General features: G+C 40.3%; 1 protein-coding gene across 2 annotated transcripts in view; it reads right to left on the bottom strand.

The window, feature by feature from the left end:
• LOC109037253 (uncharacterized) overlaps positions 1-12,426 on the bottom strand; it is a 335,208-nt gene that overhangs the window by 225,469 nt on the left and 97,313 nt on the right. The window lies entirely within an intron of this gene.

The raw sequence follows: 12,426 nt of genomic DNA, 5'->3' as shown, positions 1-12,426 counted from the left end.
AACTTCTTGATGATAAGATTCTGCACATTAATCATGACAATCTTGATCCCTCAAATTAGAAGATTACTTGAATTAAGTTATGCTACAAGTACCTAGAGAAAGTTTCATTCCATTGAAATGAGGGGTCCAAGACTAACGTTTGGAATGACTTGATAAGGGCATATTTACTTACGTTACTTGTGGAGATACGGACTTGAGAAACAGAGGATGAGAAATGACGGTAGGTAGGATGAGGAGGGATAAAAATCAGAGACGGAGAAGAACAAGAACAGAATTAAATAATGAAAAACACTATCTAAAACACTTTAATCACAACACTTTTCACTGCACAGCAACGAAACGAAATCAACGAATGCCGGATAACCTCAAAACAAAACACATCACAAGAACAAAACATTATCCGTTTCCGCCATTTCCGCCCTAATCTGTGTTTCCGCCGGAAACGCCGCCAAGAGAGTCACTGCGTTTTGATTGGTTGAGAGATATTTAAGAATTCGGTAATTACGCAGCCGACGACGGCAACGCTGCCGCTTTGTCGTGCCTTGTCGATTAGACCTTATGTCTTGTCTTAACCCTTCCGAAGTGTTCAACAATCGCAATTCCCTCAAGTTAACTTGTCAGCCCGATAAGACATAGTGTCGTCCTTGCTTTGTCGATCGATTTCAACAATCAGGCTGCAGGAGTGTTGATTATACTGTATGCAAGTCTACTTGCGAAAACTACCGTGTTACTGAAGAACGCTGTAAGAACATTCTGCTGTTGTCAAATCTCTCCCGACAAAATATTTATTTTTGAGAAAAGTTATGCATGTTTTTCCTTAAAATTTTCAGATGTTTTGGATTAAATTTTGAAAAAATTGCCAAGGAAAATGGAAGAAAAATATTCAGAATTTTCACGGTGAATTGGTTTTTCATAGAAAGGAAATATGGCAACGTTTGAAGGCTCTTACGGTGGTTTTCCTTAACACGGCAGAGCGGGTTTCCTGCTCAGGCGATAATACGTGTATATTTACCTCCTGAGGCCTGCCCTGCCTCCAACTGCGATTCATCATGTAAAGAAATTTGTGTTTCATCGCAGTTATATTTATAATTTGTATTTTTTTGAGAGCCTCCACCCCTCGCGTACGGCGCGCGGCGCAGCGAGGTGCTCTCCTGCGAGAGGCACGGGCTCCTGGCGCGGGCTACCGGAGATAATCATACTAATTTTATCCTTTCGGCCCGGCGAGCTTCTTTATCAGAGCCTCGTTTCAAACCGGGTTGCCGATCAAGATTTTTATGCAAAATTTTATTGGGTGACCACGATTTTAACCCTAGTCTAGAGTACATATCGACGGTGAAACTACCAAACCACGTATCTCGGTTTGCGACGTCGCAGACTTCCTGTCATACTTTATTTTTTAAATGAAAAACTACTTAACATCCAGTTTTGAAAATTTCTGAGATTTTTCCTCTTTGTGCGGGAGAAAATTCCGTGAAAATTTCAAGGAATGATATTGATTTGGTCTACTTCAAAAAAATAAAATGTGAGCGTAGATTTTTAAACACCGCAAACGAGATACGTGGTTTGGTAGTTTCACCATCGATATATGAGGACTTATGTCTGTACGTGTAACAATAGTAGATGTGAAAAATTACCTTTTCGAAACACATTAAAAAAACTGTTTTGGCGTCGAGAAAGTTTTGAGAAAATACTTGAGATGTGATCTTCGAGATCTGTATATTATGCCAGAGCCAAACATATTAAATTTTTGTGTGAACAAAACAGTTTTTTAAGCGTGTTTCTGAAAGGTAATTTTTCACATCCGCCATTGTTACATATAAGACCTCATATAGGGAGAGCACGGACATGCCGGTAATTCTGAGGTATTAGGTCATGGAGCTCTCAGGGCAGAAACAAGAGACCTTCCACTGGCCTCTTGGCGTCAGATGGAAGATTTTACTTTCGGGGATTCAACACTTCCTTATGGACTATTATTATAAGGGAGCAACAGTCACCACTCTTTTTTCGGCTGTTGACTGACTTACTTGATGGATGATGAGCTTCGGGTGAGCCAAACAAGTCTCCCAAACTGTGGTTTAGCCCTGGATACGATCAAATTCCGAACCAATCCCGATCAAAGTAGACATGCTGATGACTGATGGTCACCATCTACCATCAAATTTTGACGGGCCGCACTATTTTGTTCAAAGTAAGATCAGAATGGAGTGCCACCATTCATCATTTCCTGCCTCAGGAAACTTTTCTGCCAAGTTTTCATTTTAAAATTAAGCAAATTGATGAGTTTAAGACTGATGACTATTGACTCCCGACATTTTGATGGTAATTTTGGTTCGAGAATTTGATCGTCTATCGAGACCTTAAGTTTGCGAAACGGAACCCTCAACACGTTGTTAACCATCGACGAAGTAAGTAGGTTAACAGCTGAATCTTCTTCGTTTTTGCCTCCGGATTCTATAGATGACGCGGGTTTAGACCTTCGGTTTGTCGAACTGGGATAAAATCGCTATAGCGCCAATCTCGGCAACGTCGGTTTCAGTTGCTACAATATTTTCGATCCGTTTCTGGAGCGGGTCGAATCCGGGAACTTGGAATTTTTCAAACGGGGCCCAGTATTCTGCAATCTGATCGAAAGCTAGTCATTGCTTCGTCGGAAGTATAGTTGGAATTGATTTGCAGTCGTGCACTGGCTTGAATCATGGCAGCTACGGCATTACTCTCTCCGAGTCTGTATTTTAACCTTACCAGGGTATAAGACCCCTGATTTTCCTTCCTAATTTTAAAGTCTTCGTATAGCCTTGAATATCGTGAAATGTGTCATGTGTCTTAGAATCCCATTTTGATAGATTAATGCTAATAGATAACTAAAAAAATATTTATAAAGGGTCCGTATACATTGAGTGTGGAAAATAAATGAACGCCCCTCTTTTCCTCTGTAAAAGAACCTAAATGCCTTCGCTACATCGACTTATTTAGGAAAATATTCTATGAATTCTGGTCAAATTTTTATGAAAAAAACTGTCATGATGAGACCACTAAATTTCCATTATAAGAGACGACAGTTATGCACAATCTTAGGAATACCTGATTGCGCTTGCCAGGTTTTGAATTTCCACTCTTCGAAAGTACAGGCGTGGCAAGAACGCCGAATAAGTATCCTGATGTCTTTCCGATTGATTTTTCTATCGTGTTAAATTTTCTTCTGTTTGTTAATTTTACTAAAGTAGAACTAAATCAGAGGATACAGTTTTCCCCCGGCTAAATAGATCCATAAGCTTATTGTTAGCTACGGTTGCTGTCGCAGTTATCGCTGCTCCAGCTGATTATACTCCACTTGAACGATCGTTGAGGGCCACGCATCCTGTTCTCTCGTTTTATCTGTCGAGTCAACTACTATGCTGAGCAAAAACCCCCTAACTTCAATGAAAATCCTACGTGTATACTCGATTTTTACTCTTCATCGTAAAAGACTGCCGGACCAACACCCGCATCGAACGAAAAATAAACGCATTCGGTCGAAAAGAATTAGACTTGTTAATTGTCAATGAATATTAATGTAATGTTCCGGCTCGGCCCTTTTTTCGAGCAACTTTGGGTTCTGACGTCAACAATTCATTTAGGCGGCCGTGAGGGTGGGTGAAAACCAAAAGCCTTTTAAGACCCTGTACTCGAGTGTTTTGTCTCCGAGTTCTAAGTGAATGCTCGATGTAAAAACCGAGCATATCATCATCTCATGAGCCCTAGAATACAAGCGTTCTTATGAAGCTCGAGCTCAAAAGAAAATGAACTTGTTCGGTTTTAGCATTGACCGATTCCAGTACCGAGCGATGGAAGAGACATTGAAATTATTTAAGTGGAAAGCCACGAGAAAATTGAAAGTACACTTTCAGAGGGACAGCAGAAGAAACGACTCAAAACCCTTTTCTTTGAATGGTAAAAGTCTGAAAAAAGAAAATGAAGAAAAGTCACTTCTCCTATCGCTCTGGTACCAGTAACTTAATTTTGATTTTTCGTTGACAGAGGTGCTTTTTCTCGAAACGATAAAAGCTCCGCTGATCTCGTAAATTATGGTGTCTACAATTCTTGGCCACGCTCATTCCCTGATTTTATTCTAATTTTCCCAAATTTTCAGGAGCTCTTTCCATGATTTCCAGCAGCTCATTTTCTGATTATGTCCCAATTTTCCCTGATTTCCAGGAGCTCATCCCTTGGTGAGAATTCAAAGTTTTTTCCCACTTTTCCAGGATTTCTTGGGAAAAACTATCGAATTTATTTCATTTTTCAGCCGATTTCATGGCGCACATTTAAATATTTAATTCCAAAAGTGTGCCAAATTTTCAGATTATCTGGTTAATGAAAGCTTCTCTATATTATGATGATTTTATGATTCAAAAATGTCATTCAACAGATCAATAATGGCAGGTACGGTGAAGTAACATGTACTTAAATAACACTAGGTACTTAAAATGTCCACAAAATATTGAAATGGTCTCCACGCGGTTGAAGAAGAGATTCGCGGTCCCTGGACAAGATTCCCCGATTTTTCCGTAATTTTCCATACAAATTTTCATTCCCTAATGAATCCCGGTTCTCTCACTAAACCTAAAGTCCCTTCGTACTGAGAGTTAAGACAATGTGAATCCATTTCTAATTAGTTACTGTATTTTAGGCCTCCACAGTGTCAAAAACGGGAATGAAGGTTACATTTTCACCAATTGCAAAGATTATAATCTGGAATGGACCGAGGAATTACGGGTTCGACAAGGAACAAACGGAATGAGAGAAGGAACGGAGAATGGAATTTGAGAATGAGCCGATCAGAGATTACGAAGAACGTTCAATTTGTGTAATCTTTATTCCCGTTTGTGACTTCATGAGGGGGTACTGTCTCAACTCTCAGGATAAAGGGACTCTAACTAAACCTCGACCCCAGATACCATGCTATAAATACAAGCAAACGGGCGATGTTGCGAATTCTTGAATTTGAACAAATTAGAAATTTGCCATTGAGGAAAACGTTCCGATTTGATTAAGTAGCGTTGATCACACGTGTCTGCAACTAACGCCTCTGATGAAGTGAAAGATCGCATCGACGCCGCGAAACTTTTACGTGTCACCGTAATACCAGGGCACGGTCAGTCGTCACGGCCTTAACCCGGGCAACTCTGAGTCACAGCTACCCGTAGTCGCGGCGACTAGTTACCACTCCCGTCCGAGAAGTAACCGCTCATCTCGGTAATTACACAGGCGAGTTGAACTTGGACCGCGCTTTTGAAAAAAGGAGAGCGAACGGGATCGTCTAGCGCCGGTCTGCGGGTCTCTGGGTGAGCGAGTCGTGTGAAATTGACGCCCCGCGTCAAATTCACGCCCCTCGGCAGGCGCACAGTGGATTGAGTCAATTAGAGAGGTTGGACATGAAAATATTACCTAACACTGCAAATTTTGGTGTCTAATTCGTCACATTTTTAATTTTAATGGGTGTTTTTAGAAGGAAACTTAACGAGGTAACGAATGAAACTGCTCTTAAAACCTCAAATGGAGATTTTGCATGTGTGAGGAATTTGCGATTTGACTATTGATTCTAATGTAGAAGTTCGCGAGAAACACGATGGTGCCACTGGTTTTCCCTGAAATCTACTTCCAAGTTCAAAAAAAGCTCACAAGTTGAGGCTAAAATGGAGGGGATATCCCACGCTACACTGAGAGTCCACCTCTACAACAAAACAAACTCTCCATTCAAAGATAGGGAGCAAATACATTAGCAGGGATGCTGTGTTTACGGTTTTGGAGTCCCCAAATAAAGTGGCAGCCCTGTCAATGTATTTGTTCCCTGTTTTTACATGGAGAGTTCGTTTTGATGTAGAGGAGGACTCTCAGGATAGCGTGGGATATCCCTCCATTTTGGCCTCATCTTGAGAGCTTTTTCTGAGCTTAGGAGTTGATTTCAGAGAAAACCAGTGGCACCATCGCGTTTCTCGCGAGCTTTTACATAAGAATCATCAGTCAAATCGCTTATTCCTACACATGCAACATTTCCATTACTGTATGGACGGAGTTATGAGCGTTTAAAGTTTCCAGATTTCGTCCGACTCCTCCAAGTGACTGGGTCCAGTGTGCGGCGGCCCGGGTAACTCGGGCACGAGCCCCGCGAAAGTCGGTGGCCGTGTTTCTCCGGCTACCTTGCCGCCGGCCACCGGTGACGCTTAACAACTTTTACTGGGTGTCGTTCGAGTTGATGGCCGCAAGAATGGGATTCGCTCGTCGCGGGAAAAGAAAAGGAAAAGGTGAAAACTCTCCGCCTTAGGCTCATGGACAACATAATGTAGAATGTTCGGAAGTTAAAGCGCCGTGCGTTGGGGATTGACGTTTAGAGTTAGAATAAGAATTTTTTTCCGTGAAAATTCTCTGAAAACGCTTTCTTTTTTAAAACTAAAGCCCGTTAAAGTTGGGGATTTGCCCGAAATTTTATCATTATTTGTTTTCAAAGCGTAAAAAGTTAGGATCGCACAAATACGTCAGTTCCCATCCTTAAAGGAGTCTATTTTACAGGATGTTCTAGAGTTTTTGCATGGTCTACGGTAAGGACATAATGTATAGTTTTTGTCCTTGCCATAGACCATAAAAAAGTGCCTGAATTTAAGTTGCCGTTAGTCAGGGTCTACGGTAGGGACAAAAAATCTAAAAAATGTTAAAAGCTATTTGAAGCAGCCAAAGAGCGCTACATTGAAAAAGTTGCCTTTTTTAATAACTGCTAAAAATCAGAACGGAAATTCGATAGAGCACCTTATTTAAAACTTGCATTTTGATCGTGGAATCTCACGAATCAGATGAAGAGATGCACGTTACTAACAGCCACACATGAAGTAAAGGAGGGATGAAGATGAAAGACATCGATACACCCATCCCATATCGATATTCGATTGACCCGAGTGCAGTGCTTAAGCGAGGCCAATCGAACCTAGCGTATGCACGGAGAATCGAGCCCGGCGTATGGACAAATCGTCACTTATCTGGTATAAGAGCATAACTGTACTTTGAGATGCGCTCTTACGTCCTTATAATACTATAGTTGTTGGGACTCATGCAGGCAAGAATAGTTACGTCCCTTTGTCATGGATTGGCTGGAGGTTCCCTGAAACTATTCCAAACACTCGGTGGAAAGCTGCTCGTCTCATGCATGCGCTGGCCGCACTCGCGGGAAGGTTAATTAGTAATTAATACGCGCCAATAAAACGGCATCGGACGGCGGCCACGACGTCGTTGTCAAGTTGCGGGACGGGACGACGTCCAGTGGACGTGGAGACGACTGCAAGTTTCCAAGAATCCCTGAATTCCTCAAACTAACTTAAAGTTTTTCTAAATATTTAACAGTATAATTCGCTGGAAAAAAACACATTGGATCTAGAGTCCAGACTCTTAAAAACACCGAAAAGAAAAAGTACTCTTGATTCAATCAGAATCTAGTTTAAATCAAGAACCAAGCCTCTTGATTTAAGCGGATTTCGTTTTGATTCAAGCGAAAATCTGATTGAATCAAGAGTATTTTTTCTTGGCAATGTTTTCAAGAGTCTGAACCCTAGATCCAATGTGTTTTTTATTCCAGTGATTGTTTTAAATTTTGGACTGAGAAAATGAATGCTTTTGCTGGCTTCAATGAGAAAAGTATGCTTTCTTTTCTTACTCTCGATTAATATAGGGGGTGAAACGCAAGCCAACTCGGAAAAAAAATGATATTGCTGATTTAACAATTTTGTAGTTAAAAAATTGTCTGACATGTTTCAATGTAGATTTTACGATAAAAAAATGTACTTTTCACTATTTTGAAATGTACATTGAATACATGTTGGACATATTTTTGACAATTTAATTGTTAAATGAGCAATCCATGTCTTTCCGTGAAGCCGAACATGTTGATTTTGGTTATTTTTATGTCGAATTTCGTGAGGAAACAATTGAGAAACTGGGAAACTACAGGATCTACCTCAGCTTTGGGTTAACTTTGTGTCACATATTCTGTCCTCACAGAAATTTCAAGTTCTTATTTTGTCTCTCTGCATTTTGATAAAAATTAATTTATAATGTAAAACTAATAAGGATGAAAAGTGAACGAAGTAGATAATAAAAATGTTAAGAAAGCAAGTTACTTCTAAGACAGGAAGATTGACTCAAATGATTCAATCTTTTAGAAACAAGATGATGGATGTGCAAATTCTGTTCAGAATTTTGCTTTTTTTTTTGTGTCCCATATTCTTTCTCAACTGAAATTTTGTGTTATTATTTTGTCTCTCTGCATTTTGATAAAATAAATTGTAGTAGAAAAATAAGTGAAATTTTCAGTGAAATACAAGCATCAGGTTTTTAGTAGAAAATCAATGTATGAAAGAAAATTGTACAATCGAAATGTAGATGCGTTTTTTTCTTTGTTCGAATAATGATGTACTGCGACTGGAGATTATTCTCGGTGCAAAGATCATACATTTAAAATCTGGCAACGTCCAAAATAGAATTATGAAGGGAGAGAGGCACGATGGGGTAATTGTTCTATTGGTTGACGTAGTTCGGACGACGCGCACAAGACAAGGATTCCAACCATTGGCGACGTTATGAACTGTATAACGAACGGCGTTATGGCGTTATGAAGACTTTGGCGTGACGTTGCGTTATTGCGACAAGCGAACATCATTTCGGTGTGAAACAGGGCAATTATGCAAATACAGTGGTACAAGGATCTGGGCACACTTTCAAAATTTATTGAGCACGAGTGTGTGTTTTTATGACAGTGCTTGGACCGACACAATGCTGGCAGGTTGACACAATTGACACACCCTATATTGTGCCCTGAAACAGCGGAATGATGTAAAAAAATGGTTTCATTATTGTTTGCTCTGTACTCGGTCATTACTTTGTTAGCAATCCATCTTTTGATAATGAGTCAGCTGCAAACTTTCCTAGCTCAAAAAGAGGAAGTGCTCCTGACAGTAAATCGTCGTCACCTTATCATAAAGGCGTAGCTATAGTTTGCAATAATCCCTGTCGTTCATTCAATTCGATGCTTTTCCGAGCTCGTCTCAATGTGTAAGTTACGCCTTTTTGTTGGTCGAACGACGATATGGGTCAAAAATCATGATGAACGCATGCAATTTGCTATACGAATGAAATTGAGCCAAAATTACGATGAGAGGCTTCACAACTCCCTTGTCAACCAGGAAACCAAGAGTAAAAAATTAAATTAAAAACATCCGAACTCCTATTTTTAACTGTATTACCCACCTGTATGTGTAAGTGAACCCACCATTTATTATGGTGCGCCTGCGGCATGCTGAATTGTTTATGGCTTAATGCTTGTCTCACTATTTTTAGTTAATTTATTTCTGTGTATACTTTTGATCCTACATTGACCGTGTAATTCATTAAAGTAAAAATCTGGTGTTTTTTGTACTTTCATTAAACCAGTGCATCCATCAAAGACCAAGTAATCAGCTCATCATCAGCAGCCTGTGAAAGATGAAGTTGTGGATTAACGTCGAAGTCTGAATACAACTATAGATGCTTGACGGATGTCCGGGTTGTATACCCAAATTAATGAAGGCGCGTCATTTTTCCTTACGGTCCGTGAGACTTAGCTCGAGCATTTCAGTGAAGATGAAGGGAAGGACAAGAATCCACATTCTAACGACGAGAAATCTTTACCTAAGGATATAGATTAAATTCATATATACGAAAACTCACTAAAAATGTGGTATTCGGTTGAAATAATCATTCTTTTTTCCGAGAAGCGAAGACATTCAAGTTCTTTTATCGTGAGAACTGACATAATCAATCATAGCAACCTGTGCGGACTGATCATTGACATTGACAGACAAAGCTTCAGACGAAGAAGACAAAAGTCAAATAAAACGATCCTATTGGTAAAGTGGGTGGGCGTTATAGACTATATGGGGAGGAAATGATGAACTATCTATAAGTTATCCTCTGGGCTGTCGTTGCTTGGTCATTGTAACCACCCGTTTCTACGGATAAGATATCTCAATTTCTCTTTGTCCATCGCTTTGTCTACCAATTTCAAAAATCAGGCCGCAGTTAGTGCTTTGCAAGGTTTGGCTCTCCACTCCACAATAATTATAATAAACGAATTCCATATTACAAATTGTTCGAACCATTCCGATAAATGCGTAACACCCTTTCGCTCCAGGCAACAGATATTACAAACCACTAATTTCTCCTCGCATCATACTGGTAATCACGCGATTATCACACTGACACACAGCCGGAGAGGTTGTTCGAAAGTCATGTTTACAAGCGGCGGTACGAGACTAGGTAACCGAGATGGTACGAGACGTCGCCCGCTCCTGAAGCGACAGTGGCACTCCCATGGAGACGTTAATGACACTCAACACACGACTCGGTTTTACTTTCAGAGCGACTTAAATTTATAAATACAGCCGTCTGGTCGGCTCGAGTATGGGGGCCGGGTCTGGAGTCTTTCACGGGTAGCCCAATACAGAATACAGAATACAGAAGGCAGGAGCTCCGCGATATTACGATTATAAAAGAATTGTCCAAATATAGCCAGGACGAGAGTAAAAGTGGAAAAAGCGCCGCGAGCACTGTTGCCGATCCGCATCTGATATTTCGAGATTTTTCCCGCGGTGGCACGAGGGAGACGGTAAAATTAAAACAAATTGTATTTAAATTAAGAGGAATAGATATTCTTCGGACGCGCACCCATAGGGAGAAGTTTTGAACACCGCCTTGCCTGGACAGCTTACCCCACACTGAAAAAAAATTCTCGGCGTTTTTACCAAGGTCCGTTGGTACCTTTACCATCTCACTTTTTTTTACCAATTATTGGTAATTTTACCACGACAGACTGGTAACCTTACCTAAAAACCGGTATTTTTACTGTTTTTTTTTTCAGGTAAAAATACCACTTTTATTGGTAATCAATTCTCGGTAACTTTGTCATTATATCTCGGTAATTCTACCACAGTCGATAAAAAATATTGGCGTTTTCACCAAGGTCCAGTAAAATTATCGAGTAAGTTCAATAATTTTACCGAGATTTCTCGGTAAAATTACCAATTCCATAAATGGTAATTTTACCAAGAAAAACTGGGATCAAATAGAACCCTGAATTCTTGGTAATTTTATCCTTTTTTAGTAAATACACAGAGATTTTTTTTTCAGTGCGGAGGCACGAGAGAGACTGTAAAATTAAAAAAAAATTGTATTTAAATTAAAAGGAATAGATATTCGAGGTATGAACCCTTCTTCGGACGCGCATCCATAGGGAGGAGGTTTAGACACCGCCTTGACTGGACAGCTTTCCCCAAGAACGAATTTCAGGAATTTGTTTACCTTTCGACTCCGAATAAACAAAAATCACCAATTTTTAAAACAATCTCATTTCAGAGCGAATTAAGAGAATCTGTTTTTTTTTCATCAATTTCTCGACAAATTCCTTAATTTTTCAGAAGATTTTTCATCCCTTGATGAATCCTAGCTGGTATAGCTATACTCCAGTTGTTCCAGGTCTTAGGCTTGATGCTTTATCCAAATTTCTCCAAGCTGCAGGCTGATTGTTGAAATTTATAGACAAAGCAATAGACATAGAAGACATAAGGAGTATGGAACGATCCTTTTGGTTGAAATAGGTGGTTCTTGTAGACTACGGGGGTAAATGATGGACTAACCATCGGGTCTCTCGTGGGTTGCCGTTACTTAGTCTATTACCTGCGTCCTTTATCCAATGCAACCACCCGCTTCCACCAATAGAATCCCTCCACATCCTTTTTGTCTTCTTTGTCCATCGCTATGTCTACCAATGGAAATGTTGTATGCACTCAAAAAAAGCTCCGGCCGTGGAGGCCATAAGCAGCGGACCTGGAGCACGGACTGGATGGGCTATATGGCACTACCGTTCGCCTACGCGCCTGACGGCCGGATTGCTACGTGCGGGGACGATGCGGAGTCCTACGGACATGAAAACCGTAAGTCGCGGCCTCGAGCGGCATAGGCAGCTTGCGCTCTAGGCGCTACTTACGGGCTGGACGGCCGGAGCTCTGCGCGCCGCCGCTGTCCGCGACGTGGTGGATTTTTTCGGAACTACAGCTGAAAATTCACCATTAAAGTACATACTTAGAAAAGAAAAACTTTCCAGCAAAGTTTTAAACATTGAATGAATTATCTTGTGTCAATTTCTGAACAAGATTTTTTTTCTTTCCTTCTTTTTAAAATAGGTATATATTTCTTTGTTGATAGTTCATAACAATTTAGTTTCAGGAAAGTGATGGATAATTCAATGTCTAAGAAAGAAAAAGAGCATATGAACGTTAGCTTGTTGATCATGTTTCAGATATCAAGAGAGATTTGAACTCCTTGGCTGATAGTTCAGCAAGTCAATTTGAGAAAAGAGATGAATCTTAGAGA

The sequence above is a fragment of the Bemisia tabaci genome, chromosome 8 (assembly GCF_918797505.1).
Source record: "Bemisia tabaci chromosome 8, PGI_BMITA_v3".
Taxonomy (NCBI): Eukaryota; Metazoa; Arthropoda; class Insecta; order Hemiptera; family Aleyrodidae; genus Bemisia; species Bemisia tabaci.
The sequence above is the reverse complement of the archived record's forward strand: the minus strand, read 5'-3'. Positions and strand labels throughout refer to the sequence as shown.